The sequence below is a fragment of the Thermobia domestica genome, chromosome 11, assembly GCF_964235325.1.
Source record: "Thermobia domestica chromosome 11, izTheDome1.hap1.1, whole genome shotgun sequence".
NCBI lineage: Eukaryota > Metazoa > Arthropoda > Insecta > Zygentoma > Lepismatidae > Thermobia > Thermobia domestica.
Window position 1 is genome coordinate 110,862,529 of NC_137464.1, and position 12,969 is coordinate 110,875,497.

Here is a 12,969-nt window from a genome sequence, read left to right on the forward strand (position 1 = left end):
ATAACCCTATCGGACGATCTTCAAAATGTTACAAGCAAGTAGCAATATAAGCAAATTAAAATTAAAGCGTTATGTCCAATCCACTAAGCAGGGCCGGATTTAGCATTTTGGCGCCCCTAGGCCCAATAATTTTTTCCGCCCCCTAGTCTGGTTAAAGTTACTTTCCTAAAAACCTTTATTAAAAAATTATATCAGGCCTATATGTTAATTGCTTAAACACCACTCCACGATGCAATTTTATCATTGCAAGTTTTTTGAGGAATTTACTTGGTTCTGGGCTTAACAAAATACCGTTAATGTATTAACAAAAGATTGGTAACTTTACCAACAATTATTTGTTCCAATGAACTTCAAAATTAGAATGCTTTATTAGCCTGATTTTTTAAAATCAATTAAAAAAATGTGTTAAGTTATGGCTATTTATTTTTATTTCTAGATATTTTTTAATTTTTTTTTCTCTCGGCCGTGCGCCCCCTGGGAGCTTGCACCCATAGGACCGGGCCTACCGGGCCTATTGGAAAATCCGGCCCTGCCACTAAGTCCTTTGGACGGCCAAACGACTTTGAGATAAAAATGAAACATTGGTCCTGCATATTAAAGGAGACGGGTGATCAATGGAGGGCAATGATTATCAAGCAATTGGGGAGGAGTAAGTGATTTCCACAAACTCGCATGGCTGGAAATCGAACCATGATGTGGCCCTCATGATATATGACAATTATAATATAGTTTATAACGAGTATTACTCTCCGGACTCATTAGAGGGAACAAAAGTCCAGTAGTAGAGGCTAGACATCCTCTTTTACCCGAACATGCCCTCTTTCTAGGACCCTAAATATAGTTCGGATCGGCTTTTATGAAAATGTGCGGATGTTCGGATCGGTCCATAGTTTTTACTGTTTTAAAAATAAATCTGTTATACAAAATACTACCGGTACCTTTTGTAGTATTTTAGTTAGTAGCGATATGGTTATTACTGATTTGACCAAGTGTTTGAGCAGGGAGTTTAGTCCCTGTATGATCCCCTAACCTCTGGTAGTGTTACTTTATTTATTTATTTATTTTTAAATAGTTTCATTAACTTAAGCCTCCTCTGTCACCGGTTGCATTTGAACTTGACCGGTGATCACGTTATCGCATACATGTGTTATAGATAGAAACTTCACAAATAAAATTAAATAGCTTCAGAAATAAAATAAGACTTTTATTTCTTTTTCTCTCTCTGTCTCTTCCCCTCTCGTTGGTGAGCGTTAAAAAGAGAAAAGTGAAAGAGGAGGCCGACATAGTACACGGAGACTGAACAGGAAATCTCTGCATAAAGTAATTTCACAGTGTCATGTTTTAAACATAACTTTCTTTCTAGAACCAGTCAACGTAAGTTTTTATTATCTTGTTGCCTGGATTGAAATAGCTCACTGATCCATGCACACTATAGAGCGCCTTTTGTTGGAAGTTACTAAAGGATCTTCTCGTTTTTTTTTTTTTTTTTTTTCAACTATTCTTCCCCCCTAGTCATGCTGTTAGTGTGTTTAAAAATAAGCGACATATAAGGATTTGGGAAGGGAGCATAAAGAAGTAATGGTATTGAATATGAGCCTGACACTCGCTTGAAGCTTATCTGCGCCCGGCAGAGAGAGCAGAAAAAGGAAAAGTGAAACCGAAAATTTTCTTCCACCAAACGCTTCTGTGAACTGTTATTATTCTTAACGCTAATGCCATGCCAAATGCTTTAGAACATTAACGCGTTTAAAGAATAGCTACTTGAGATTCATGAAATTTCTAGCTCCCTACTGTCTGCGAACAAGAAATTGGAAAGGCAGCGACTCATCTCTATGTGACATTTTTATGATATAGCTTTTGCTGATCTAATAATAATAGTAATAATAATGAACAAAAGTGACGGAGATATAATAAGATGCCGTGTTTCCACGATATATTTCACGTTTCTTACATGTATAAGCGTGAAATAATAGATCGCAGCAAGCGTTATTCTGGATATGAGGAACCGTGGAGCTGGCGTTTCCTAACACTTCCGACTCCCCGCTGACTTATCCCGTATTGACTGCTACCAAGCTTTGTTTGTCTACTTTGAACTCATCTTTCAATCAGAGCCCTGTAACTGCACTGAGAAAAAAAAATTGTTGGTGGCGTACTTAAAAATATAGGTTACATGCATAATTCCTGTAGTTTTTGGACTTAACGTACAGTAGACGTATAACTGAAAACGCTTGTTTTATAATACGTTCTGTATAAGTGCTCCATCTATACGTATGAAACAATGTAGACGGTCAGGATCTCACATACAAATGGACGTATATAACATATAGCTGACGAAGGTAACATAAGTATATGCATGTGATATACGGAAAACTGTTAGATGTCAGGCATCCTGCAACGGCATGATGTAACACCTAAGGGCAGTGCCTATGTACGGCATACGGATAACGTATGCTCCGTACTGATTTCTGATTTCTATAGTAAGCAAGAGGATACCGTATATTTGTACAATATACCGCTGTTCGGAGAACGGATTTTTCTCTGTGTGACCGTTGCATATCTGTTACAGTTGTATATATATATTGCTTATTATTTTGCCATTGTTATTTTTAATCTGTGCATGTTTCTTGTTTAAATTGTAACTAATTATTTATTAAGTTTATAATTAATTATATCGAATTTAGGTAGTTTGGTTGTGCCGACTTGTTGTAAGTCTGTAAAGTTAAACAATAAATTGGAAGTAATAAGTTTAATCAAAATAATATTTTGTTTTGTATAAAAAGAACATTAATATTTATTGAGAATTCACCAAAATAGGGCTGTATTTACAACTCAACCAAAATAGGGCTGTATTTACCACTCCAGAAACAATCTCCCTGTTAAAAAAAATAATTGAAATCACCTAAAACTTTTGTTTATTTATAAAGAGATTTTACTTTATATGTGATATTATACATGTGGCCCAAAAGTAGGTTTACAGACCTCCATCGATCAAGTATGGCATTTTAATTGATTAAGAAAATAAATTTATTTGCTTTGGTTTGTTCTAAGCTTAAGGTGTAAGTGAAAATAAATTAAGAACAGATAAGGAAGAAACTAAGTCAATACCTGTGTGGATAACAATAAGTAAATGATATAAAATGCTATGAGCCGATCAGTACGGGACTGTATACCTATTTTTGGGCCACCCTGTATAATGACATTCAGTGACAGAATATAGTGTTATGGAAATCTTAACATGAAAACACGATTTTGACTTCCGCCGAACCATTTTGTGCAGCATTAAAACTGCTAAATTGTATAGACAATTTAGTTTTAAAACAATTCTTGCAAATATATATATATATATATATATATATATAAATTCTAGTGACCTGGTCGATAAAGCTGTAGTGCGGCGACCGTTATTAAAAGATTCCGGGTATTTAATAAAAGATTAAATTTCCTGTTTTAAAATACCATCGGAAAGATAATTTAGTATCTTCTACCATCATAATTTTTCTATTAAAACCGAAAAACAAAATTTTAAAACTACGAGATAGTTTATAGTTATTGAATCATTTATCTTCGTAGAAATTGTTATTTAGATCTATTTTTTAGAGGAAATAGTAAAACTGATGATTATGTATTTCTAAGCCTTTTAATAATCCAAACTACACTAGAATCAGACAATTGGTCTAGAAATTATGTATTCGAAGTCAGAAACTCTTGATTAAAATATGGTGCTAGTCAAGGTTAGGCACACCACATTCGCATAGAACAAATAACAACAAATGAACCACATGTTTATAAGGAACAAATTTTTGAGGGCGGCAGAATTAAGTTGTAATAGAGATGTATAGGGTGTCCGAAATAGAACTGACGGTTTTTTAAAGTGTATAGTTGTAATATGGTCAGGGATACAGAAGAAAAAAAACATGCATTTTAAAGGAGAACTCAAAAAGTTTATTTGGTCTTACTTACAAGTCATTCTAACTCAGTGTAACTCCACGTGAGCTCTATTTGTAATTCTTACAATATCTAGCTGAACTCAATCTCTCTCCACGTATTCTATAACATCTGAAGCGTTACTGAAGCAATCGCATTCCTAATACAGCTTTTTAGTTCATCAAGGTTACGCACCTTTTCACCAGAATACACAAGGTCTTTCGCATACCCCCACAGGAAGAAGTCCAGGGGGTAACATCAGGAGAGCATGGATTCCACTTAATTGGCTCATCACGGCCTATCCAATGGTCAGGAAATTCAGTGTCAAGGTACTCCCTCACTTGTAGGCTCCAATGTGGCGGGGCACCATCCAATTGGAATTTCACTTTAGGTTGCAAATGTTGCAACTGGGGAACAGCAAAGTATTGAAGCATGTCTCTATAAAAAGAAGGGGCCTATTACTGCATTACGTGTTAAAGCACAGCAAACATTCAATTTGAGAATGTCTCTAGAATGTTCTATGTACGCATGTGGTTCTCAGATCTCCATATCCTAATATTGTATCTGTTAACACAGCCAGACAAGTGAAAAGTTGCCTCATCAGAGAAAACAACATTCAATAGGAAATTATGGTCATAATCAACCCTGTCCAGAATTTCAGTAGCAAATGCTACTCTCTGTGGCTTATCGTTGGGCTTAATTTCTTGCAACAATTGCACTTTATAGCGCGCAAACGTAGTCGTTTGTGTACCACATCGTTCACTGTTGACTTTGGAATTACCAATTGCCTGCTCGCTCCGCGAATTGACTTCCTCGGGCTGCGTGAGAAACACTCTCTTATTGCTTCCACATTTTCTTCTGACACACGCGATTTACCACCGATGTGTTGTTCCACTATACTCCCCGTTGATAAAACTTGATCCTTCCGCGCCTTGATACTTTTGCGTGATAGAGGATCCTTGTGGTAAACACGTCAAAAGTTTCGATGAACTTGAACAACACTTTTTGCTTCTGCAAACCACGACACGCATTGCGCCTTTTCGCCTGTCGACGCCATTTTTGTTTATCAGCTATACTAGCGCCATCACCGGTATTATTCAAGTATGAAAATTTGATGAATAAAACTTTTTGAGTTTTCCTTCAATATGAATGTTTTTTTCTTCTGTATCTCAGACCATATTAAAACTATACACTTTAAAAAAAAACATTAGCCACATTTCGGACACCCTGTATTATATGCTTACTGCTGTAGGGTTGCTAGTGCAAAATCATGCTTTACAGCACTTAAAATAGGTAAGTGCATATGAAAATTTACTACATTTGGTTCTATCTTTCGCCGGCAGAGTATTTCAGCATAGGGAATAAAAGCTGTATATTATGTTTAGAAGTGTAGCGTTACTATTATGAAACTACAATAAGTCTATAGGAACTCGTATCATTGCAACACCCCGCGTGCTTTCACTACCTTTGCTTACGATCATACTTACAGTCACTGAAGCGTCTGCTCCCTTAGGACGCACCCCGGTGCTAATGTTTGGAGCCACCAGCTTCATCCTGCTCTGATCTGATTACATAGCATTTGTATAGTTTAGCAGCCAGCTAGCAAGGTTGATTTGTGTGTTTTTTTTTTTTCGCTGTAGTTTTTATGGCATATGTCCGGACGCAAATTGTGAAATAATTTTAATTTTTCATACATTACTTTTGGTAGCCCATTGCATATCTATACTGCATGAGATATTGTTATGTCTCCCAGCGCAAATCTTTTGAAGGATAATAGGAAAGATAATAGTGAAAGCATTATAATTATTCAACAATTATTTCAAGTGGTGTGCCTAGACTTAATCTGCACCTAAAATGTATTATATCATAGGCATAACGTAGACATATTTTACAGAACCAATCCCATTTTATTTGACGAGTTTATTCATATACAATGTGAATGTTCTAGCCAACTAATTATGAATTATTTAATTGCATGGATTTGTATTATGTTATACTCTGATGAAATGGCTGTTAAAAGGTATCAAAAATATTTAAAAGCTATTGAATGTACTTGCTTTATGAATGGGTATATGTTTTAGAAACATTTTGTAGACTGTTTTCGTATCTTCCATAGTGTTTAACTCCTGCGATTGCTATTCGTCCTAATATTACAATATTATTATAATATTGTAATTATTGTAATATTACAATAATTAAACAAGAAAAGTAGTGCAATCAGACTTCAAATTAAAGCTTTAATTGATATAACGTGTGTCCGTGTTTGCTCTGAGAGCGTCTGAACAGCTCCTGACTTCGAGATAATCCGAATATCTCATCTTCCTTTCATGGGACACCCGTCTCCTTTAGTCTAACGGACATAATTGTGTGATGTTATACTGAAAGATTTCGTTTCATGGGACTCTCATGTTCTGAGACGTATCTGCAATCTACCATAGAGATTTACACACTCTTGAGTGCATCACAGACGCTGCATGAATATATAGAAGCCTCTAGTGCAGCTGAAAGGAACACCATAGTCTGTTGGCTAGAGCGTTCGACTCACGTCCACGTGGTCTCGGGTTCAATTTCCGTCCGGTGCCTCCCAATTTTCGGCGTCCACCCAGCGACATGAGGCAAATTGGGGAGTCATGTCAATAAAAGACGTGAGGGCTACTAGCTCTAGAAAGCTCCTGATATGCCTGTTGGTGACGCAGAACACTGACCTGTCGCTAACAGATGAAGTTGGAGCGGCTCAGACTTACGAAAAGGGCTGTTACGCTAAGTGGTTTGGTTTGGTTCTAGCGCAGCTGAAGTAATGGGCAGCACATGTCTGGAAATTATGCCCTGTAGAAAATACCTTGCACACACATTGCATATTGCTGAAATATGTAGTTTTGAAAGGCGTATATATGATGTCTCTTACGCTAATATGGACCGCCACTCAACAGTTTCTCGTGTTAAATGAAATAACGCGTATTACAATATTCCTTTTTTACGCGTATAGGGAGTCCTAGCTTTGAAAAAAAAACACTTTTTCCCCAGAGGTCCACACGAACTTTTCTTCTTGTATTGGTGTCAGGAATCATCTTTGAAACGTTATTAGTGTTGTTTTGAAACACCATGTCTATGCCTATTTCGTAGGAGCATTCATTTTATAGGAAGTCAGTGTCTTATCTCTAGGTACCTAACTAAGCTACTGTAGTAACAAAAAGTGGAAAAATTAAACGATATACTGAAAATAATAAAATAAAATCTTTAAAAAATATGAACCGACTAAGAAGCACTAAAAAGAAGAAAACAATGAAAGCGCCAAAAAGTAGAAAATAATAGAGCGCTTAAAAGCAGAAAATAACTTATTATCTGCAAAGACTTTTTGAAGTTGTATCAAGTCATACAAATTAATGTCTCATTAAATTAGCATCCAAATAATTTTATACGAGTATTAGGCACTTATTTGTTCTGCTTGGCACGACTTCAAAACTTTTTTTATAGATAACAATAATCAATTATTTTTTTACTTTTGAGCACTCTATCATGTAAAAATTCAGAGGGACAATAAAACAAAGAATCCTTCTAAATCCCAATTAAACTTACGTCAAAATCGTAAGACAAGTGGGAAACTACTTGAATTAAGAATTAGTGGAATCTAGCTCTATCCTGTGCATCAGGATAATCCAAGTTCATTTCCGTGTGACCATCACGTTACTAATAGTTCACAATCACGCTAATAGTCGTCAGTAGATGCACTGACTTCTATCTCCTTCCTGACACCAAGAGATGATGTTAGCGTGTAGACAACTTGCAAATTTAAAAATTATTGTGACGGAAAAAATGGCATTGTTTCAATTTAATTACTTCAAAATAGGAAAAGGGCAGTAAGTATACTAGATTTGAGAATTAAAAACATTAAATGCAAACAATTAGAACCTTTAATTAGGCACATTTTAACTTAGGCCTATAGCGCACAGCAAGCCGAAGTTTCGGAGGAACAACTAGTTAATAATAATTTTCTTCTATCATTGATAGGTCACTTGCTATGTATTTAGAAGTTTCTGTGTACTATAATTCTTATGGAATTTCATCTTAAAGAACTAATTATACTAATAATATGAATACTAGCTGAACATGCGCTCCTAACACAACGCATCATTCACATATGAGCATGAATCTCCTTGAATAAAGATCAGCGAGATTTTTTCAATATCGCACCGTTTGCGAGATTTGAGCCTACTTCCGGTTCGAGTTTCTACTACAATTTATGTATGATCAGAGTTTTCTTTCTTTTTGCACAATATATAATAAGCAAATACATTACACACACAATTAATTATAATGTCAGTTATGTATGATGTTCATTGGGCAAAACACTTCAAACAATGAAGATTCGTCTTAGACTGGAAAAATTATTATCCTTCGTTTTTCATTTTCATTTGACCATGAAACAAATGCCTGAGAGATATACAACCCCGAGATATACAGTGTTGTGTTGGGATGTATAACTCAGAGGATGTGACGCTTTTTTTTAAAAAAATCAACACTTCTAGTGTACCCCTAAAAATGTAATAAAGAAATAACGACCACATTTTTAAAATATTCAATTAGAACTGCACAATCTACACAAAAGTTGGAACCGACCAGTGAAAACGCCACGTTTCTAGCGCTTGTGGTTTTCGATATCTCATTGTCGAAAGGATTGGCTACAAACATATACATTTTTTTTAAGAGACAAACATATAAACCTAGCATTTTAATACTAGGTTATACTTTAATCTTATAGTCTATTCCTCTATTTTCCTTGTTTTCCATCCATAATTGCCTCGTCCGTCAGAGAATTTCTTCCCCAGCAATGTTATAACATCTTAATTATTTTATACTATATTCTTTTACCCGTATAATCTACGCTAAATGATCCTCACTGGTTTATCGTCTGAATCAGCTACGGTTTCTCATTCTCCTAACATACAACTTTCCGAGTATGGCTCCTCCTAATGATTCTTATTAATTTTTGGAATAATTAATATTTGCTGATGTATATATCGATTGTATATATTGTATATATTAAAGGGAAGGAGTGAGGACACTCAGTAGTCATAGTGGTTATGTGAAAGGTGTCAAGTGGTCAATATATAATAATAAAATATGAATTTTTGAATATATTAAGAGAAGAAAAACAAGTAATATGTCATACACCATAAATGACTGTATATTTCAGATATTTGATGAATTAAACAAATTTAAATTCCTGACAATTAATGCTACAAAAGAAATTATAAAATCAAATCTTAATGTGTAACATATACAAATGTTGAGAGAGACCATCCTGATATTTGACATAACCATTTTGTTGCCGCAAATACAAGGTTGCATCTTTTATGGGAAGTAAAATTATTGTACTCACAAAGATTCTTCCATTTTCAGATTTTGCCTTGTTTCTTGTATTCTCAGTGAAATACTAAATGCGTTGCACATAGCCTAGTGATCAGCCAGAAATCTTCTCTTCAAGAACCAGGAGAATAAGTGCTAAACGGATAATAGTATTTCCTCGCGAGAAGCAAGATAATATAACTCGTTAGAAAAAAAAACTGAGGTTATATACTGTTTCTCCCTGTGTTGGTATCACTTTCCACTTTTATTCTGGTCACGTAGACTTGTGTCTAAAATGGGACATCCGCCTTTCTCTTTTAAAAGTAGCTCTTTTATTCTAAGAAGTCTGAATAAATATATTCTACCACAAATTAAAATATTAGAAGAGATTTTTAAAACTTTTCCTACTTGTTTCAATAAAATAACTTTACACGAGATGTCAATTACAATATTTTGATCTCGTCTTTCCGTAATGTCCACGTTTGTGCAATATACAACGCCATACTCTACATCTGAGTTTTTTTTTTTTTGTAACTCTTCATTTAGAAACTCACATACTGTGCCTCTCATCATCATCATCCCAATAATTTTAAACATGTTTCTTCATTTCTCACTTTACTTCCTACTTACTGTTTACGTTTCGTAACCTCGTTAATAATACTACATATGTATTAAAACTATACTTCAGGCTTCCGCAATTGCCACAGTCTCATCATTCCAACCACCATTTCCACCCTCGAACTTTCCAATCCAGCCTCGTATATTCTTGTGACGTCCAAATGACGCTCCATTTGAACTCTTGGATATTTGGTATAAGGAGGTGAAAATTCGAAAATCAAACTGTTAGTAGCTACTTATTATTATAGGTTCTAAAACAAATTTCATTAAAAAAGCAAGTAGTATAACGGTGGAATTCTGCGGAAAACTACAATTATGAGAAGAGACTGAGGAAATTAGTCGCCGTAAGGATTGTTTGGCCATAACTCGTACAATAATGTCCAACAATAAATTTCCAATTTGTCTTTCTTATACTCTATTTAATTGACAGATTTTTACTAAATTAACTAACCGTACCATCTCTTCAAATGAGGCAAGAACAGTTTGACCGAGCATAATAACTGTAGTATTCCGCACCGCACAACACACTAGAAATCCACCATAACACCTCTTGATTCTTAATACAAATTAGTTTCAGAACGTATAACGGGTTCCAATAGTTAGGTTTTCCAATTTTTAATCTCCTTATACCCAACTCCCAAGAGTCCAACCAGAGTGTCGTGTCTGTATTCGTGACATTACAAGAATAGCAACATGTTCCTCCATCTTATCAGCTTTCTCTCTGGTCACTTTCGAGATACACGCATCTCTCAATTCCATTAAGATCTAAATGTTATGCCTGGAAGTGATGCTAGCTCATGACTTTTATTCAGATAACCCTGGTCTGGGTCTCACTTCTCAGATCTGGTTTGAATCGAACACACCCGGTAACCCAGATAGATATAAGAAGCCAGAAGCAGCCTAAAGTCAGCCCTACGGTATTACTGCAAATTTTTATAGTGGATTAATGATGCCTACTAATTTAGCCTGAATAGTGATGTGTTTGATTTCGGGTGAGATTCTGTTCTTAATCATGTTGCCATCTTTTGACTACTTCAAGAATAATTTGATGTTTATTCGTCTTCCTATGCTGAAATGTTCACACTGTTCATAAAACCTTCCTATACCGTTCATAAAACGCAGTGTTGTAATATTTAATAGTAAAGAAGATTCTTAATTACCATGAGACGTGTTTTAATTTCCGGGTCATAGTACTGGTATATGCAAACAATGAACTAGGAACTAAATTTTTTGAGAAGACTCTTTGGGAAGAAGCTGGGATATTATTTTTACGAGCTTGTTTCGCATCCATTCCGGCTCCAAAGGCATTAATTCATTTATTTACATGTATTTGCATGGATAATACATATAAACAAAAGGTGGTTTTGAGATCAGAATTTAACATAATCGTTGGGCTTAGCTGCGTCTCTTATATTCTAAATGAGAAGTTCTACTGTCTCGTTAGATTAAATGTTAACGATTATCCATAAGAAAAATATTAGCTTTCATTTTCTGTGATCATAACGCGTTTATAGTTGATAACTTGTAGTTACTTTTAGTGCAATACTTCGACACACAGAAACACATATAACAGGAGGGAAAAAGTTTAGTGACAAGAGAGAGAAGGGGGAAAAGCATTATGTTTGTTACAATTACATAAGCAGTCTCATTTACTCTCCACGTGTATGATGATGTTTCGTCGTCTCCAGCTCACAACGGATAATGGGTCTGTCCGGGTCATCGGGTCTGGTAGATCATTGACAGTTCGTGAACCATTCTATCACTGATGAAGTCATGTTCAGTCAATGAAGGAAATTCGTGTGATGCCTGTACAACTCTCAACATCAAGTCCATAAATAACTTAGATTAATTTCCAATTACCTACTAGATACCAACATTAGCCAACTGCCCTACCTAAGGAGTTTCACACTTGCGCCCCACGTCATCAACTTATTACAATTTAATTTCAAGATCAAACAAACCTACGTCACATAGAAGGCAAGATGTTTCAAGAACTCGCAAGTTAAATCATCCATCTGCCAAAATAAATGATTGATTTAACACATACAGATATCATAATATAGCGGATAAGTTAAACCAGGTTAAGTTAGGGTCTTTAACTCTTTTCGTTTTTATTGTTTTCGTTTTCCGTAAATCGAATACTACATTTTAACTACTACAACTATTACAGCTATTAGCAGCCCTCTAATGGCTAGCCCAGGTTTCTTTTGCACAGGAGATCGCGGATTTGATTCCCGGTTCGAGAGCCTTGAAAATTGAACACGTTACGTACAGTAGTTCGGATTCCACATTGAACTGTAGGTTCACGTCTCGTATAGCCTCAGTGCTCGAAAGAGACACTGAAAGCCAAACAACCAGTTATTACAACAACAACCACTACTGCTGCTACCACTACCAATAATAATAATAATAATAATAATAATAATAATAATAATAATAATAATAATAATAATAATAATAATAATAAGGCAATTCTCAAAATATAATGGGCCTATGATAGTGTGATATAATTTATGTTTCGAAAATTTCTGGCTTGTGACTAAAGAAAATGGTAGGATCAAAATGATGTTTAATTAAGTTCTCAAATGAAAGACTGAAGAAAAGAACCGAGCTTTTACTTGACTGTTCATAAAACGCAGTGCTGTAATATTTAATAGGAAAGAAAGTTCTTAATTACCATGAGACGTGTTTTTATTTCCGGGTCGTAGTACTGGTGTATGCAAACAAATGAATTAGGAGTTAAATTTATTCACAAGACTCCTTTGGAAGAAGCTGAGATATTTTTACGAGCTTGTTTTGCATCCATTCCGGCTTCAAAAAGCATTAATTCATTTGTTTATATGTATTTGCATGGATAATATGTTTACGTCGTTGTGAAGCGACTCGACTGTTTTTCCTTGCAGAGAGAGAAAGAGAGAGAGGACGAGAAAGAATGAGAAATAAAACATCTCTATGTGAGACTTGGACACCTAGCTATTCTACTTGAAGCAGTAGTCCTAGGGAGAAGTTGTCAATGTAAAATACGATATACAGTTGCTAAGGCGTTAACAAGAACGTTGCTGAAGTATAAATTAAGCTTTT

The 12,969-nt window shown here is 35.2% G+C and overlaps 1 long non-coding RNA gene across 2 annotated transcripts in view; it reads right to left on the reverse strand.

Moving 5' to 3' along the window:
• Positions 1–12,969, reverse strand: part of LOC145663646 (uncharacterized) — a 139,039-nt gene that overhangs the window by 85,750 nt on the left and 40,320 nt on the right. The window contains exon 1 of one of the 2 annotated variants that reach the window (XR_014127208.1): positions 9,305–9,436. The exons of the other annotated variant lie outside the window; for it this stretch is intronic. This is a non-coding gene — a long non-coding RNA (uncharacterized LOC145663646). Of the gene's footprint in view, positions 1–9,304; positions 9,437–12,969 lie in introns of those variants that run through there. 2 annotated transcript variants of the gene reach the window in all.